The sequence below is a fragment of the Oncorhynchus masou genome, chromosome 13 (assembly GCF_036934945.1).
Source record: "Oncorhynchus masou masou isolate Uvic2021 chromosome 13, UVic_Omas_1.1, whole genome shotgun sequence".
NCBI lineage: Eukaryota > Metazoa > Chordata > Actinopteri > Salmoniformes > Salmonidae > Oncorhynchus > Oncorhynchus masou.
In genome coordinates, this window is record NC_088224.1 from 3033954 (window position 1) to 3043953 (window position 10000).

Sequence of the window (10000 nt, forward strand, 5' to 3'; positions counted from 1 at the left end):
TCTGTGTCTCTCTCTGTGTCTCTCTCTGTCTCTGTGTCTCTGTATCTCTCTCTCTGTGTCTCTCTCTGTCTCCCTTTCTCACTCTCTCTCTCTCTGTCTCCCTTTCTCTCTCTCTCTCACTCATTCTCTCTCACTCTCCTCCATCTTCCTCCTCCTGCCATGTCTCCCATCACCTTACAGGCAGAGGGAGTGTAAAGGCAGGAGACCCACCCATGCCGGAGCCCCCTTTACGAGAAAGACCCTCATCTAACTGGACGGAGGGAAAAGGAGATGTTTTTATACCGACTACAATACATTTAAAGAGAAGAAAATAAGAAAACAGACAACACGAACCCACTGACGGTGACAACAGTGGGGTCTCCTTGCTACTTTAACTCTCTGAGGAATATCTACTCCTGTCTGCCTGGGCAGCAAGGTTGAACTACGCTGTGGCAATGATCCTAGATGACCGTCTATCTATTTTTCTTCAAAAATCCAAAAGGGAATTTTACGGTCAACTTTCAGCAGAGATATTGGCAGCTGATACACAGGTGGCTTTGAGAAGACCAGTCAGTGTTAGCAGCTTGCTGTGTACCGATAAAACCTGGCATGGACTATTTCCAAACTGGATCTAACTGGACCTAACTGGATCTAACTGGACCTAACTGGATCTAACTGGATCTAACTGGACCCAACTGGATCTAACTGGACCTAACTGGATCTGACTGGACCCAACTGGATCTAACTGGACCCAACTGGACCTAACTGGACCCAACTGGATCTAACTGGATCTAACTGGACCTAACTGGATCTGACTGGACCCAACTGGACCAAACTGGGCCCAACTGGATCTAACTGGGTCTAACTGGACCTAACTGGATCTGACTGGACCCAACTGGATCTAACTGGACCCAACTGGACCTAACTGGACCCAACTGGACCCAACTGGATCTAACTGGACCTAACTGGACCTAACTGGGTCTAACTGGATCTAACTGGACACAACTGGATCTAACTGGATCTAACTGGACCTAACAGGATCTAACTGAACCTAACTGGATCTATGCGTCATGAGAAAGGCACCCTGGACTGCTTGCTTTCTTGGACAAGTACTTAATGATTAGGCCCCATTTCCTTCCTGCCCAGTTGGTTTCCTCTGAGGCGCTGACACACTGTGGCTGCAGAAAGATTAAAGTGGGATGTGAATGTCAGGATTCCTTTTTACACTCTTCCTGTTTTATCAAGAGGAGATTCTGCTAAGGTCACGATGTCAGGAGTAGAGGTTAAGAGTTAGCTCAGGAAGGCTGCTGGGAAAGTAATTAGTGTGTGTGTGTGTGTGGGGGGGGGGGGGTTCATTGGCTACATCAGCAATCCAAAGCATATCTCTTGTTTTTGACACCAATAAATCAAAAATAGTATTTTATGAACGAGTCGTCCTAGATTCCACAGATCACTGTAGATAATATCTCTGACGATGACTCTAGAACACAGATCTAGACCATATTTCTGACGATGACTCTAGAACACAGATCACTATAGATCATATTTCTGACGATGACTCTAGAACACAGATCACTCTAGACCATATTTCTGATGATGACTCTAGAACACAGATCACTATAGATCATATTTCTGACGATGACTCTAGAACACAGATCACTATAGATAATATTTCTGACGATGACTCTAGAACACAGATCACTCTAGACCATATTTCTGATGATGACTCTAGAACACAGATCACTTTAGATAATATTTCTGACGATGACTCTAGAACACAGATCACTATAGATAATATTTCTGACGATGACTCTAGAACACAGATCACTCTAGACCATATTTCTGACGATGACTCTAGAACACAGATCACTATAGATAATATTTCTGACGATGACTCTAGAACACAGATCACTATAGATAATATCTCTAACGATGACTCTAGAACACAGATCACTATAGATAATATCTCTGACGATGACTCTAGAACATAGATCACTATAGATAATATCTCTGACGATGACTCTAGAACATAGATCACTATAGATAATATCTCTGACGATGACTCTAGAACACAGAGTGGTTTCTACACCAGACAGACTGCTACTGTAACGAGAGGGTGTTATGTAACCTTCCAACCACCTCTCAAGGCCCTGAACCAACTCTACATGGACGTACTAAAACAAAAATACGTTCTGAAATGACACTGGTTGTGTTACAGTCTCTTCTCCCGGTGAATGTCGTGAGGGCCAGTCACTTTGCTCACGTCAACCTATAGATCTGTCGGTTAAAGGTAGAAATGAAGTGTCGGATCCATCAATGTAGCGATGGGCCACAGGATGTGTTTCCATGGAGACTCATGGTGCTAGGAAGCACCTGTGTTTTTTTCCCAGTGTCAGAACCCAAGCATCAAGTCGCACAGAACAGAACATCGATGTTGCATTGACCAACAGATGGTGTCGTGTCACGCGGTGTTCTTCTGCAACAGCAAAGTCTACTCTTGGTTGTCACTCTCTCTTGGACTGACCTGCAGAGACGGCATAGGAACTGGCAATGACACCAGTCACCATGCTTGCTGATAGAAACAAGAATAATGACTACTCAACTGGTCAATCTGTACTATCAATGAACCTGGACGCTTGGACATTATCAATGAACCAGGACCCTAGAACATGATCAATGAACCAGGACGCTCGGACATTATCAATGAACCAGGACGCTTGGACATTATCAATGAACCTGGATGCTCGGACATGATCAATGAACCTGGACGCTCGGACATTATCAATGAACCTGGATGCTCGGACATGATCAATGAACCTGGACGCTAGAGTCTAGGCCCACTCAATAACTGGACTAGTCACCTCCTGCTCTGTTGGTCTACTCTCCTCTTCAAGAAACTCAACTCATCTGTATACAGCTGACGAAACAAATCCATCCATTGCTTGACAGAGGTTTTCTCTCCCTTGGATGTTAAGACATAACATGTCACATCACATCACCACAGGTACTCTTCAGTAAGCTCCCTCACATCTCTTGAAACTTTATCACATTGCTCTATTTTTTTTTCCTCGGCTCATCATGAAAACGTTGCTGAAGGCTCATCATAGCTTTGACAGCAGGGGTATCGGTGGCGTTGCAATTACTCCTGTGCATCTTCAATTGGAAATGATTAATCGGATCATAGCAAAACAATGTTTATGCTCCGATTCCCTGGTCCTGCATCATAATCTCCCAATTATCAGGGAAGGTTCGGCGAAGGCAAGCAGCTGGGATATCGGCAGGTGGGGACAGACGGGGAGACAACAGCCGCTTTGCTTTTCAAATGTTTCAGACGTAAACATCAGCAGAAAAAGACTGTGATCGTGACAGGAAGGGGAGGGGTGACAGGAAGGGGAGGGGTGAGAGGAGCTGTTCTGAGAGAGTGAATTACATCTTGTGATGTGAGTGATGGAGTCAAGATGCCAGGGAGAAGAAGAATTATCCGACCAGTGACACTGTGACATGTGTTCCCCCTTGGGAGGAAGATGGAATATGGGACTGTGGTTAAATTGGTATAGTGTCTGTATGTCCCCTTTGAAGACCCTGTCCAGAGATCAGGGCCTCGTTTCCCAGTAGCTAAATCATTTAAGCATTTGGATCAGGGCCCGAAACTAACTTTTAGCCACTCAGATTTTTTTTACCAGCCAAAATATTTGTTCACTATAAAACTAAAATAAACCGGATGAGCATGCTTTGTAATGTTTCTAAAATAATAAATGTATCAGTAGTAAGAATTGATGTGGTATTTTGCTCAATGTTATTTCATTTTTTTGTGACCTGAGTCTTTTAATCAAAATATCACAGCTGAGATTAAAATGTTCAGATGCCCCCTTTTAAGGGCAGGAGGTAACCCTGGCAACCAGGGCACTCAAGCCGCTAGCTCTTGTCCTGTCTGTTAGAATCTGATTAGTAGCCAATGCGTCTTCGCTAGCAGTTGAAGACAACTCAAACATTGAAAAACAACTTAGCTTATGAAAGAAAAACGAAGTAAATGTTGTTCGAGGTGAGATATTATAGGATTATTATTATAGAATATTATAAGATTATAATTATTATATGATGATTATTATTATAGGATTATTATTATAGGTTTATTAATGTAATGTTTATTATTATAGTATTATTATGATAGGATTATTATTATAGGATTATTATTATTATAGGATTATTATAGGATTATTATTATTATAGGATTATTATAGGATTATTATAGGATTATTATTATTATATGATTATTATTATTATAGGATTATTATTATAGGATTATTATTATAGGATTATTATTATTATATGATTATTATTATTATATGATTATTATTATTATAGGATTATTATTATAGGATTATTATTATAGGATTATTATTATAGGATTATTATTATAGGATTATTATTATAGGATTATTATTATATGATTATTATTATAGGATTATTATTATTATATGATTATTATTATATGATTATTATTATAGGATTATTATTATTATATGATTATTATTATTATATGATTATTATTATAGGATTATTATTATTATATGATTATTATTATTATAGGATTATTATTATAGGATTATTATTATAGGATTATTATTATAGGATTATTATTATATGATTATTATTATAGGATTATTATTATTATATGATTATTATTATAGGATTATTATTATAGGATTATTATTATAGGATTATTATTATTATATGATTATTATTATTATAGGATTATTATAGGATTATTATTATAGGATTATTATTATTATATGATTATTATTATTATAGGATTATTATAGGATTATTATTATTAAAGGATTATTATTATAGGATTATTATTATAGGATTATTATTATAGGTTTATTGTTATATGATATACTATTCTATGATATTATTGGATTATTATGTTATTATAGGATTATTAATCGTGGTTATTCTAGGATTATTATTATTATTATTATTATAGGAGTATTATTATTATAGGATTATTATATTATAGGATATATTATTCAATGATATTATAGGATTATTATTCACGGTTATTCTATTATAGGATCATTATAATAGTTATTGTAATTGTTCTAGCATTATTATTGTAGGATTTGTAGCTAGTTCTTTGTGTGCTCTACCTGCTATGAAACAAAATGAGAGGAACATTTTGAAAGCAGCAACTGAGGCTCAAACTGACTTTTAACTTCACTTTGATTCATAAACACAAGTTAAATGATTACACTGTAGAGTCCTGACCACCCGCCAACGTGGCTGGTGAAAGAGGCACCTGCCAATAATGACAGGATGTTACATGTCCGTCCTCATTATGATGATCGTACCAGATCTGTGGTCATTTCCCAAACAAGGACGTAGAGAGAACGTATACATTTAAGTTAGGATTATTCCACGATTGTGACGACCATGACGTCTTATTATGTTTCGATTGGCTGATAAATGACATCACTGATCACATGTTGTCACACATCGTGGAACACATTCAAAAGGGAAACATTTGAAGCATCATTTTATACTTTGTCAACTTTTTGTATTTGTAGTGAACTTTGATCTGAATTCTGCCAGACAGACAAGACTAAATATTGTAATTCTATGTTTAAGATAATTATATGCGGAGAAATTCTGTGAATACAGTGGAAGGTCCAAAAAGTTTAGCTGCTTTATGAACGATCTGGATGACTCGTGGATGTGCAAAGTTTTTTTAAGGGGGACTAACGAAAGGCTCTGGGAAACAACTTGGTTTCTTAAAAAACATTGTCAGGTTCTAACGACGATTTTTAACGCTTGGAGGAAGGCTCTGGGAAACGAGGCTCCACTTTAAAAAAAAAAAAAAGCTCTCTGTACAGTGTGTCCTCTCCTGTATCCTGTAGGAGTAGACACTTTGGATGTTTAGAAGGAGGGAGAAAATTCTGCTTGAGTTACAACTGTGGCAAATTGTGACCATTACATACAATTTTCTTCCATTTCATCCCATCCAATCTCATCAAGTATTCATATCATCCAGCCATCATCAGCCAAAGGGATTGAGCTATTATGATGTGAGATTTAGAAGCTAGATTGAGACTCAGATCTGTGTCCCTTTACTTATGAATTATACTATCATATTGTAGACCTGATCAGGCCTGATTATTGCTGGACATTCTTTAGTTTACCCAGGATACCCTGGATGGAGACCCAGGTCTCCCAACGCAGCCTAGGTCACCCGTTATTTATGAGACAGGAACTTCCCAGTCCCATTCCCGTCAGGTACAGCCAAGCAGCGGTAACAGCCTAAATCAGCCACATCGCTAACATTTGTTTTCCAATTCAGATGTAAAAATCACCGACAGACTTCAGTTCAGAGAAGGGGGAAAAAATAAAAAGACAAAATAAAAATGAAACCAATCAGTTTATTGTTCTGCCAATCTGGTTCCACTTCGTAATTGGTTTTACAACGGTATTACTTTTTAAAGATGATCTACACTATAAAGATTTATCTCTGCAGTGTGAATAAAGCATCGCCCCGCTGTCCCGTTCCAACTGTGAGTTGATGCAAAAGGAAAAGGTTGAATGTATCTGGTGATTTCATGGGCAACGACGGTAGTCACATTATCTTCCAGCTGTTCCCTTCCTGTGACCTCTACTGTACTGCTGCTGTTTCCTGTCATTTCATTGTCAATTAACCCCAAAGTGGTGTAAGAGAGGAGAAGATTGTATCAGCGTCTTCCATTTGGTATCTCCTCATAAACAATTCTCTGAGACCCCTATACACTCCAACAAACACAGACACACACACACACACACACACACAAACACACTCACAAACACATGCATACACGCACAAACACATGAACCCAAACACACACACACAGACACACTTTTCCCTTGGTAATATACAGCCCATATTTCTGTATCCACATCATGGCTCTCTGCCTCAGGTTTTAAATACCAGCTGATCTGATTGCCTAATATGGAGGGACAGACTGCCATCTCTCTGAAGAAGGTTTAGGTCTAGGTTGATTTGACAGACTGCCATCTGTATGGAGGAAGCTTCGGTGAAGGCTGATTTGTTCTATGTTTAGATAATTGTCTTTGAGTCACGGACAGTTTACGTCATGGACAGCACTGAGATATGACAAAGTAGGCCTGCGTGTCTAGCCCTTCTGTCTAGCCATCCCTACCCATAAGGCCTCTCTTCGGGTTTCGAAATGAAATACAGTCTATTTTTGGGTTAAAACCAAAACCATTTCTGGGCTCTCCTACTTGAGATTGCTTACAAGGCTCTTATGTTGATATCTATATGAGATTGGTAACAAGCACTTTCAGCTGATTCCAGTGGTTTGCCATGACCCACCTGATTCCAGTGACCCACCTGATTCCAGTGACCCACCTGATTCCAGTGACCCACCTGATTCCAGTGACCCACCTGATTCCAGTGACCCACCTGATTCCAGTGACCCACCTGATTCCAGTGACCCACCTGATTCCAGTGACCCACCTGATTCCAGTGACCCAACTGATTCCAGTGACCCAACTGATTCCAGTGCTTTGCCATGACCCACCTGATTCCAGTGACCCACCTGATTCCAGTGACCCACCTGATTCCAGTGACCCACCTGATTCCAGTGCTTTGCCATGACCCACCTGATTCCAGTGACCCACCTGATTCCAGTGACCCACCTGATTCCAGTGACCCACCTGATTCCAGTGACCCAACTGATTCCAGTGCTTTGCCGTGACCCACCTGATTCCAGTGACCCACCTGATTCCAGTGCTTTACCGTGACCCAACTGATTCCAGTGCTTTGCCATGACCCACCTGATTCCAGTCGCCCACCTGATTCCAGTGCTTTGCCATGACCCACCTGATTCCAGTGCTTTTCCTTGACCCACCTGATTCCAGTGAACCACCTGATTCCAGTGACCCACCTGATTCCAGTGACCCAACTATTTCCAGTGACCCACCTGATTCCAGTGCTTTGCCGTGACCCAACTGATTCCAGTGACCCACCTGATTCCAGTGCTTTGCCATGACCCACCTGATTCCAGTGACCCACCTGATTCCAGTAACCCACCTGATTCCAGTGACCCACCTGATTCCAGTGACCCACCTGATTCCAGTGACCCACCTGATTCCAGTGACCCACCTGATTCCAGTGACCCAACTGATTCCAGTGACCCAACTGATTCCAGTGCTTTGCCATGACCCACCTGATTCCAGTGACCCACCTGATTCCAGTGACCCACCTGATTCCAGTGACCCACCTGATTCCAGTGCTTTGCCATGACCCACCTGATTCCAGTGACCCACCTGATTCCAGTAACCCACCTGATTCCAGTGACCCACCTGATTCCAGTGACCCACCTGATTCCAGTGACCCACCTGATTCCAGTGACCCACCTGATTCCAGTGACCCAACTGATTCCAGTGCTTTGCCGTGACCCACCTGATTCCAGTGACCCACCTGATTCCAGTGCTTTACCGTGACCCAACTGATTCCAGTGCTTTGCCATGACCCACCTGATTCCAGTCGCCCACCTGATTCCAGTGCTTTGCCATGACCCACCTGATTCCAGTGCTTTTCCTTGACCCACCTGATTCCAGTGACCCACCTGATTCCAGTGACCCACCTGATTCCAGTGACCCAACTATTTCCAGTGACCCACCTGATTCCAGTGCTTTGCCGTGACCCAACTGATTCCAGTGACCCACCTGATTCCAGTGCTTTGCCATGACCCACCTGATTCCAGTGCTTTGCCATGACCCACCTGATTCCAGTGCTTTGCCATGACCCACCTGATTCCAGTGACCCACCTGATTCCAGTGACCCACCTGATTCCAGTGACCCACCTGATTCCAGTGACCCACCTGATTCCAGTGACCCACCTGATTCCAGTGCTTTGCCGTGACCCACCTGATTCCAGTGCTTTGCCATGACCCACCTGATTCCAGTGCTTTGCCATGACCCACCTGATTCCAGTGCTTTGCCATGACCCACCTGATTCCAGTGCTTTGCCGTGACCCACCTGATTCCAGTGACCCACCTGATTCCAGTGACCCACCTGATTCCAGTGACCCACCTGATTCCAGTGACCCAACTGATTCCAGTGCTTTGCCATGACCAAACTGATTCCAGTGACCCACCTGATTCCAGTGCTTTGCCGTGACCCACCTGATTCCAGTGACCCACCTGATTCCAGTGACCCACCTGAAACTGATATAAACCAGCAGCATAGGCGGCCTCTATATTTAGAGGAGAGGAGAGGAGGGGAGGAGAGGAGAGGAGGAAAGGAGGGGAAGAGAGGAGGAAAGGAGGGGAAGAAGAGAGGAGGATTCCAAAGCTTCGTTACACCTTTTGTCTTTTTATAGCAGCTTTTCTGAACGGCTTTTCAGACACTAAGGGCCAACTGCAGAGCGGTGGGAGAGAATATAGAACCCTCTGGTGTTCCCCTCTGTGAGTTTGAGTCGAGCCTTTGTGTCTCATTGAGCCCGAGAGAGACACAGAAATACACACACACACTCACACACCTACAGACTGAGCTCTATTCGTTTTTGATCCTGCAGGCAAAGAGAGAGCTTGTTAGGCTCCTCTCTGTCTCTCAGTCTCCAGCTAGATGAGCTGTGTACTCATTACCTGTGTGTGTGTGTGTGTGTGTGTGTGTGTGTGTGTGTGTGTGTGTGTGTGTGTGTGTGTGTGTGTGTGTGTGTGTGTGTGTGTGTGTGTGTGTGTGTGTGTGTGTGTGTGTGTTTATGAGCAGAAATCCACAGGAAGGTGTTTTCATTAAAGACAGAATATGAAACACATTCACATGATAATACAGTTCAATACTTCATGAGTTATTTTAACTGGAGAGATGAGTTTCTATGAAGATGGATGTTGGTAATATGATACAAAAATGACGTATTGGAGGCTAGACAAGTTCAATCTTCATCATTTTTGACTTGTAAGGTCTCCATTTTAGTCTCAGCTGTGCTGCTGGTCGAAAAAGGTTCACAATAACAAGTTCACCAA

The 10000-nt window shown here is 41.9% G+C and overlaps 1 protein-coding gene across 1 annotated transcript in view; it reads left to right on the forward strand.

Moving 5' to 3' along the window:
- The window catches only part of LOC135551653 (CUB and sushi domain-containing protein 2-like), a 947993-nt gene extending 946691 nt beyond the window's left edge, over positions 1–1302 (forward strand). Inside the window, 1 exon segment of the mRNA XM_064982833.1 lies at positions 181–1302. The gene's annotated coding sequence lies outside the window, so the exon portion shown is untranslated.
- Positions 1303–10000: the final 8698 nt, after the last annotated feature.